This window comes from Lepidochelys kempii, chromosome 17, assembly GCF_965140285.1.
Source record: "Lepidochelys kempii isolate rLepKem1 chromosome 17, rLepKem1.hap1, whole genome shotgun sequence".
Taxonomy (NCBI): Eukaryota; Metazoa; Chordata; order Testudines; family Cheloniidae; genus Lepidochelys; species Lepidochelys kempii.
In genome coordinates, this window is record NC_136396.1 from 25,573,303 (window position 1) to 25,581,829 (window position 8,527).

At 55.2% G+C, this 8,527-nt stretch overlaps 1 long non-coding RNA gene and 1 other non-coding gene across 3 annotated transcripts; both read right to left on the reverse strand.

Annotated features, from left to right (window-relative positions):
- Nucleotides 1-1,649: 1,649 nt before the first annotated feature.
- On the reverse strand, nucleotides 1,650-6,923 carry LOC140899681 (uncharacterized). 2 transcript variants are annotated; one of them, XR_013634783.1, is made up of 3 exons: nucleotides 6,754-6,923; nucleotides 2,454-2,597; nucleotides 1,650-1,779 (listed from the first exon to the last, which is right to left on the reverse strand). It is a non-coding gene; the product is annotated as an uncharacterized LOC140899681 (long non-coding RNA). The 2 variants fall into 2 exon arrangements; XR_013634782.1 differs by lacking the exon at nucleotides 6,754-6,923 and adding an exon at nucleotides 4,066-4,401.
- Nucleotides 5,612-5,684, reverse strand: TRNAF-GAA (transfer RNA phenylalanine (anticodon GAA)). Its single transcript has one exon. It is a non-coding gene; the product is annotated as a tRNA-Phe (tRNA).
- Nucleotides 6,924-8,527: the final 1,604 nt, after the last annotated feature.

Consider the following 8,527-nt stretch of genomic DNA (forward strand, 5'->3'; position numbering starts at 1 on the left):
ACTTGCAGCAAGTTGCTCTTGTAATCTTTGTGTACTTTTGTCCATATTGTGTGTCCATTGAATATCCACAGTGAAATTTGGTATTGTCCAAACCAATTCAACTACTTGGTACGGCATGGGGTAGTAGGTGCCGGTTCGATTGTTTACAACGATGAAGTCCACTGATCCATTGGTGCACCATAGTCCAGGTGGCAGTGTATAGAAGTTTATAATTTGGTCATACACTGGAAGGATTTTGCCTCCTAGTGTTATATTGCAGGATTGCATACATTCCCAACAGAATACACCGTACCCCATATACATTACCCCTAAATGCCCCCCCTTTGCAATAGGCCATTGATCCTGCTCCTCCATAGTCATAGAAGAGGGGCACATCCATATTCCTCCTCTGGATATACAACTGCTTAATGTGATGACAGTCCAATTTACACCATTCCAGCCCCCCCACCTATTCCCTAGTGGCTCCCAACGTGCTCCCCCTTCCCTACTAACTCCCATAGGGTTCAAGGGAACCACCTTATTTGCATTTCCTTCCCATGGTATCATAGTAACAATTACACAAGAACTGTCCCCATAGGTCGGGGATGTTATTTTCCAGGTAGATGGGTATGTTTTTGCAATTGTGGATAGATGTGGGCTAGCCTCCCGATTTAATACTGAAGGCCATTGTTCTGACCAAGCATCTCTCATAATATCCATTAACATTATTAACTGAGCATTTTGAATACCTACGCACACTTCTCCCCATGTTAGTCTTCTGAAGCCATCCTCTACCCATGTCAACAGGTCCCCTGCCCAATGAGTTAACTGCAAGTTTACCTCTACTGCTGTCCTCCACCTTGTGGCAACTGCTGATAGTTGCTGTGCCATTAATTCATTAATTTGTTGTTGAAATTTCACATTTTGGCTTACTAATTGTTTGGTTACCCACTCGTCCCCCAGATTCCATGTACCCAGCATAGTGTTCCCCGCTGCCCACAACCCCCTTTTCCGACGACGATTCCAGGTGTGTCCCCTCACCCATGCATTGAATTGTTGTTTCAATCCTTTTATGTACATACTACAATTAGGATGGATTTGGTCCACCCACCATTCTTTGGGGCGTACCACCCATGTAATAGAGTGAAAGGACATGTTAAAAAGTGCTGGCTGCACCTGCTCCCACAATGGCTCCCATACATTTGCTCGTCGGGGAATATTCTTGGCTCCAGGCTGTGGTCACTTTAAATTTGGATTCTTCCAATTTGGCATCCATATCACCTGTAGGGTTACATTCTGTAAAATGGTTAACTCATCATACACCCAGCGTCCCAAAGGGGATTTTACGCCTAATGTAATATGTACATAACAATCACACCTTCAGGGATTATCTTCCATGGAAGTACCATTGTGGTTACATATGGTAACATCACACCCTAAATGTGGGGCCCTATTTTCCCAAGAGGGTTCATTTGCTCCAGGAGACCAGAGGGTTATATTCTTTGGACCCTCTGTAACAAACCACATAGCTGGGTAACTGTGTTTTCCACTATCATTAATCATGGCAGCACCCAGGGACTACCATGCGACATTTCCTGATAAATTTGATATTCTCCACCTGGTTGGGATTCCCCCATCTAATCCATAAACCATATACCAACACTGCCAAATTCCTGTTGGAGTATTAGTGGTACATCTTTCTATGGGGAGATTCTCATAGTCTTCATTAGCTTTATTACCACAGGTTGCATGTGTAGCCGTCCATGTGTTTCCTCCTTTTGACACTTCACATCGTGGGATCTGAATAGAATTTGTAAATGTGACAATTGTGATTAGCACTAGTAATTCATAGAATCATAGAATCATAGAATATCAGCTGGGTAATCCAGCTACCCAGCCTCCAGGACCTGGTATGATTCTTTTCCCTCCCGCCAGATGGTGCAGGCCTCAAGACCAAGCCTGTGGGGATCAATGTGCACTTCTCCGGCCCAGGGCCTGTGGTAGGAGGCAGTAAAAAGAGAGAGAGGGTGAGCTGGACAGGTCTTGCCTGGCATCAAGACACACACACACACACACACACACTTCTTTTCCCTTGGTGCCAAACACAATGCAAGAAGGAAAAACAAAAGTTACGGTCACGCTCTACCGTGATGGCGGGGCTCTTTTTTTCGCATCTCCCACACCCCAGGGATCTACTCTGAACCCCCTTCCCATGATGTTCTCGGAGCTACAATTAGAAGCATCCCAGTGCACCTGCACCCAAAATCGTCACTCTGCACAGGAGACTCTTGTCCCTTCCACTGGTCTTAACCCTGCAGAGCCCTGGGCCCAGCTAGGATGCACCTTATTATTCTTGAGTACTGGGGTGCTCATTCTCTCCTTCCTATCCCTCTTGGACTCCATCTGTGAGAGAGGACAGGGAAGTGTTTCAGACACAGACATCCTCCCCAGCTCTCTGCGCCCTGGGCTCACACCTGGTTGTCTCCCCAATCCTTGGCATTGTCCAGCATGTCTCCCTCCACAGAAGTCACCTGGCCTCGTCTTAGACACCATCTTCATATTGCTCTTCTCCTTCCCAGAGCTCCTGCTCTGCTCCTCAGACCCATCTGTCCTCAGCTCTGCAGGCAGAGGGGAAGGGGCACCGTGGGATCACACACGCCCCATTCCAGACACCCCATCGCATCCACAGGGCTCCCAAATGGTTGAATATGAAAAGTGCATGAATATGCTGAAAATTGCCAGTTGGGGGGAGCTGAGCCCCTCCAAACACACCCCCCCCTGCCCTTAAGGCAGGAGGGGGCAGGAAGGATTGAGTGGGATGCCCTCAGGGAAGGGGGCAGAGCAGGGTGGGGTGGAGGTGGGGCTGGGGCCTTGGGGGAGAGGGCAGAGCTGGGATGGGGGACCTACTGGCAAAACCAAAAGGCAGCACCTATGCCAGGCCTGATGTCAGGTTACTAACTTTCTGCACAATACCGAACCCCTTAGCCCCGCCCCTTCTCTCAGGTCCTGCCCTGCCCCTTCTCAGAGGCCCCGCCCCCAGTTCACTCCATTCTCCCTCCCTTGGTGGCTTGCTCTCCCCCACCCACACTCACTATCACTGGGCTGGGGCAGGGGGGTGGGATGCAGGAGGGGTGAGGGCTCTAATGGGGGGTGCAGGCTCTGGGGTGAAGCCAGAAATGAGGGGTTCAGGGTGCAGGATCGGGCACCGGGCTGGGGCAGGGGTGCAGGACCGGGTGAGGGCTCCGGCTGTGTGTGTGATCTTCCCCTTTCCCTGAGCCATGTGTCTTCCCCCCACGCACAAGGCCTCCTGCTGACGCACAAGGCCTCGTGCTGACGGGTCACCTGGCTCTCCGCTGACAGCTCAGGGGTCTGGGGTCCTCTGGCCCTGAGACCCCACTATAACTCCAGGGTTATTTCTCATGGGTTAAAGCCCAACTGATGCTGAGCTGAACACGTCCCTCATGGGTCTGGGGTTCAACAGTCCAAACTGGCTCTGCGTGTGGGTACAGTGCATGGGTCTGAGTGAGACCCATGCACCAACATGGCTGAAACACACAACTCTGCATCCTGGGGGTTTCTATCCCCCTCATTCCTCCCACAGGGGCCTGGCCCATCTCCTGTACGGCCAGAGACCTGAGGGGCAGCAGTCGGGGTGTTGGGAGAGGGTCTGTTTTCTGTGGCTAGTGACTGCCCCAGAGTCACTCCCACCAGCTCCGATTGCCTTGCGCAGCAGCTGCCGTCCTCTGAAGACTGGCTGGGGATTCGACTCGGAAGAGGCACTTGGGAGCTGGAGTGACCATAGGTCAGACATTGCAACATTAGAGCCAGAACATCCAGGTCTAGATTTTCAGGCCAGTCAAGACAACAAAATAATCCAGTGTGACCCCCAGACACATGACACCCAGCTGATCCAGGCAAGTCACTTGTGCCCCATGCCACAGGGGACGGCAAAAACTCCAATATCCCTGCCAATCTGACCTGGGGGAAATTCCTTCCTAACCCCCCAAAATGGATATCAGTGAGACCCTGAGCATGTAAGCAAGGCCCACCGGCCAAGCACCGGAGAGAAATTGTTTTCTATATCACCTGAGAGCACTTGCTTCAGCACCTCCTGCCCCCTCCTGTCACCTCCACGTGGAGTGGAGAATCCATCATTGCCCTGGGTACCTTGTTCCAATGTTTAATCACCCAATCTCAAATGTGTCCCAAATTTCTAATGTCAGTTTCTCTGGCATGAACTTCCAGCCATTGGTTCTTGTTCTGCCTTTCGCTGCTCAGTTAAAGAGCCCTTTCGTACCCAGGTTTCTCTTTGTGAGGGGATTTGCGCACTGTCATCAAGTGACCTCTTGGTCTTTGTGAGAAACTGAACAGATTCAGCTCTTGTATCGCACTGAAAGGCAACTTTTCAGCTCCTTTTTTTTTTGGGGGGGGGTTCTCTGTCCCCTGTCCAATTTTTCATTCTTCCTTTTAAAATGCGGCCAACACGACTGTATGCAAGATTCCGGTGTTGGTCTGACCATGGTGGTATACAGAGATATCTCTGGTGCCCTATTTCTAGTCACTATTCTCCTTGTCTGTGCATCCAAGGATGGCCACAGCATCGCACGGGGATTTCATGCTGAGTTGTATGTCCATTATGACACCTAAATCCTTTACCAAGTCACAGAAGTCCGGCCTTCCTCCATATTAAAGCTCAGTGTGTTTGAATGGACACAGCTTCCCAAGTGCTCCGTCACACACGCAAGGGAATCCCCCACTCAGCCACCTTCACCTGCTGCTGGTCTCTTTTCTCTTTCTTTTTCTCCAGGATCTGCATGTGTCATTCTGGGGGCAGTTCTCCTCCGCTCTTTGCCTGTGAGCAATGTGACCCCCCCTGGACAGACTGACCAACCCAGGATTCCTTCAGCCTGAAAGCAGAGGGGAGCCTTCACTCACTCCCTCTTTATGGCTCCAGTCTCAGGACCTAAATTCCCTGCCACAGCCCAAAAATCCACACTGGGTCCCACTCCTCTCTCTGGCGATTTCCCTTCTCCCACAGACCTGTCCTGAGGACACAGGCCTGGGGCCAGGTGAGCAGAGCCCCTGAGATTTCCCTTCGCAGTCTCTGAGGGTCAGGTCGCCCCATTATGCAGCTTGGTAATGTCGTCTTTTCTTCTCTTTCAGAAGTAAATTGTTGTATTTCTAGTCTCTTTATACGACCCCCCCGATTTGCTGCTTCCAATTCTCTGCTGTATACACCAACACTGGACTGGGTGAGGAGTCTGGAGCCATCCTGCACTGGGTACGTGGGAGGCTTGTAGGATCAGACCCTAAAATAGCTTTGGAGGGAAATTCTAACCCCGCCTTCCCATCCCAACCTGTGCAGAGGAGCTTTCGACCCCAATCCCTGCCTGTCACTGCCCCACACCCTTCCTGACGGCTGCCCTACTTCACTCTCTTCCTGCCATATTGGGTCCACCAATAAGTTGCCAGGGAAAGACAGCTCCCTTCTCTTACTGTTAAAGGTCAGGTGGGCCAGTTGTTGCTCTGTTGTCCTGCTGGGAAGCTCAAAATCAGGGACCCGCCTCAGGTAAAGGTGCCAATGCCCTCCCAGAAAACAAGCCACCCCTGCACAAAGGAGGAGGAAAGGGCCTGCCAAAGCCTGGGATTGAACCAGGGACTTTTAGATCTTCAGTCTAATGCTCTCCCAACTGAGCTACTTCGGGAGCTCCATGGCTCTCTTTTGGCCTGCTGCTTCTCTGTCCGGGATGTTTTTGTCAGCTGTGGCACACAAAAAGGACATCGTTGTGAGAGGCCCATGATGGCAAGACTCGCTTTTGCCTGCCTTGCTCAGCTTGACTTGCTTCCTCACTCTATTCCTGCCTTAGTTCCCGGGTTGACCTAGTGGTGGAAGGGGACGAGGGGCCAGTGGTACAGGGAGAAAGTTGAGCTGGACCCTGAGCTACACTCTACCCTGGGGCAAGAGTCTGGCCACCACTTGCCACCCCACCCTGTTGTCCTGGCTTCCCCTAATGGACATCATTTAGGGAGGGAAGTGGGGCTTCTGCCTCCCCTCCCCGATTTTCATACCGCAGAGGAGTGCGAACAGGAAAACAAATGGCTGCTCCACACTCCCACCAGAGGAACCCAACACCCTTAGCTGTGGCTGAGTGAGAAGTGTCTGTTGGGTGACAGGGCTGTCCCTGAGGAGCTAGAACAGCAGCTGCCGCCTCCCCCTTGGCTCCAGGCTGTGGGAAATGCTCATTGCCTAGCTGCATGGGCGGAAGCTGCTCCATTCTCTGGAGAGCGTCTGTATTGGTCTGTCAACACCCCATCTTCACTGAGCCAGTCTGATAAGGTCCCAAGTACCCCCTCTGGCTTGGCAGCTCTGAGACCCTCTCCCAGCCCTGAAGAAGAGCCCTGCCTGGCTCAAAAGCTTGTCTCTCTCCCCAAGAGAAGTTGCTCCTATAACAGTCATTACCTCCCCCGCCCTGTCTCCCTGGCATTCTGGGAACACATGAGTGGCCACCCTCACAACCTGAGTTGCCCCCAGCCCCTCCCATCTTCCCCTAACCCCAACCCCCAAAGGCACCCCACCTGCAAACCCTATGGAGACTGGGGGGAGGCGCAGGGCAGGGGAGGGGAAATCCCGGGGCCACAAGCTCAGTAACTGGGTGAGGCTGCCCCTGAGCTGGGCGGGGAGAGGGAGTGAGCCAGTGCATCATGGGAGATGTAGGGTCTCCCCCACCTGCTGCAGGCCCCAGGGCATCATGGGAGATGTAGGGTCTCCCCCACCTGCTGCAGGCCCCAGTGCATCATGGGAGATGTGGTTTCTCCCCTGCCTCCATCTCGCGCCAGTCACTGCCAGGCCCTGCCCCGCCTTCCCATCTTTCGAGCGAGGGGCCGGCAGGGTGACGCCGGAAGCAGAAGCTGCCGTGAAGCTGGGGAGGCCCCCCCCTGGGAGATGTTGTCTCCTCGCCCCGCCCCAGCGCGCTGCGGGGGGCGGGCTCCAGCCGGTGCAGTGCAGCGGGGACCCCCAACCCTGCCCCTCCTGCCCACGCACTCCCCGGCCCTGCCCGGTCCCTGCTCCACTCGCTCCCCAGCCAGGGAAATGGCGGGGTGCGCTTCACCCGCTGGGGGTCCGTTAGAGCGATTCCCGGAAGAGGTCACTGCCGAACCGGAAGTTCCCCGTGGGACTCGAAAGGAGCAGGCACCGGGGCAACGTACTTCCGCTCCCTGCCGCCGGTCCGTTGCGCGCCCGGGTCCGCCCCTCACTTCCGGTCAGTGCTCCTGGTGGGGCTCTAGGGGCGCTGCGGGCTGGGGGAATGAGGCGGGAGGAGCCCGGGGTCCCCCAAACCCCAGCCAAGGCAGTCATATCCGGGCACTGCACCCAGACCCTGCCGCTGCAGCCCGGCCCCGCCAGGGGGTGACTCGCGGTGCCTCTGGCTGTGCTGCCTCCCTGCCCGCTCCCGGGGCTGGGGCGGGGCCGGCCTGGGACACCCAGTGCCCGAGTGCCCCAGGGTTCGCACCCGCCCCCCGGCCCCAGCGTGTCATGGACCCGGGTTTGCCCCGAGCACCGCAGAGTCCCCGACCCCCGAGTCTGCAGCAGAACCGCGTGTCTGGCGTGACGCTGCGGGCCCAGGACATGCCGCCTTCAGAGGGTGCGGGGAGTCGGGGTCCCGCGTTGGCAGCCTCGGTAGGGCTGGCTGAGCCCCTCCACAAAGCTTCTCCTTCGCGGGGTCCCAGGCCGGGGAGTCCGTCACCCCGCAGCGCCAACGGGGGAACCAGCCGAGAGCCCCTCACGGGCAGGGGGGATGGGGGCTTTACGCGTAGGAAGCTGCTTCGCCGCGTTGCCCGGTTTGCTTTTCTTCTCCAGAGCTCGCAGCTGCTCTGTAAGGACAGGAAATAGCTTGTTTCATTATAAATCTACAAATATGTGATCAAAATCCTCCTTATTTAGAATAATATGGACACTGACCCTTGCCATGAACATGAAGACACTGAGTTTGGTGGTTCACGCTTCCTTCCTCCAGGGCCGGTGCAACCACTAGGCAAAGTAGGCAGCCGCCTAGGGCGCCAAGTGGTTGGGGGCGGCCAAAAGTGCGCTCTGGGGAGGCGGTGGAGTGGAGGTGAGCTGGGGCTGGGGGGGCGCGGGGAGGGCCACCTGCAGCAAGTACCTGGGGGGAGGGGGCAGCGCACAGGGGAACCGCTCCCCACCCCAGCTCATCTCTGCTCTACCTCCTCTCCTGAGCAACGCCCTGCTCGGCTTCTCTCCCTCCCAGGCTTGCCCACCAAACAGCTGATTGGTGCCTCAGACCTGGGAGGCGGGAGAAGTGGCAGCGGGGGCATGATCGCGGAGGAGGCAGAGCAGAGGTGAGCTGGGGCGGAGCTGCTGCGGGGGGGGGGCGCCTCAGGGCGGAGGGGAGCTGCCACAGGGCTTGGGGGTGGGGACGGGCACAAGGTGGAAGTTTCACTTAGGGCGCAAAACATCCTTGCACTGGCCATGCCTGCCTCCAGTAATAAAACTTTCAGGAAAGCTCCAAATTATTAACCAATTGTTTATAAAATA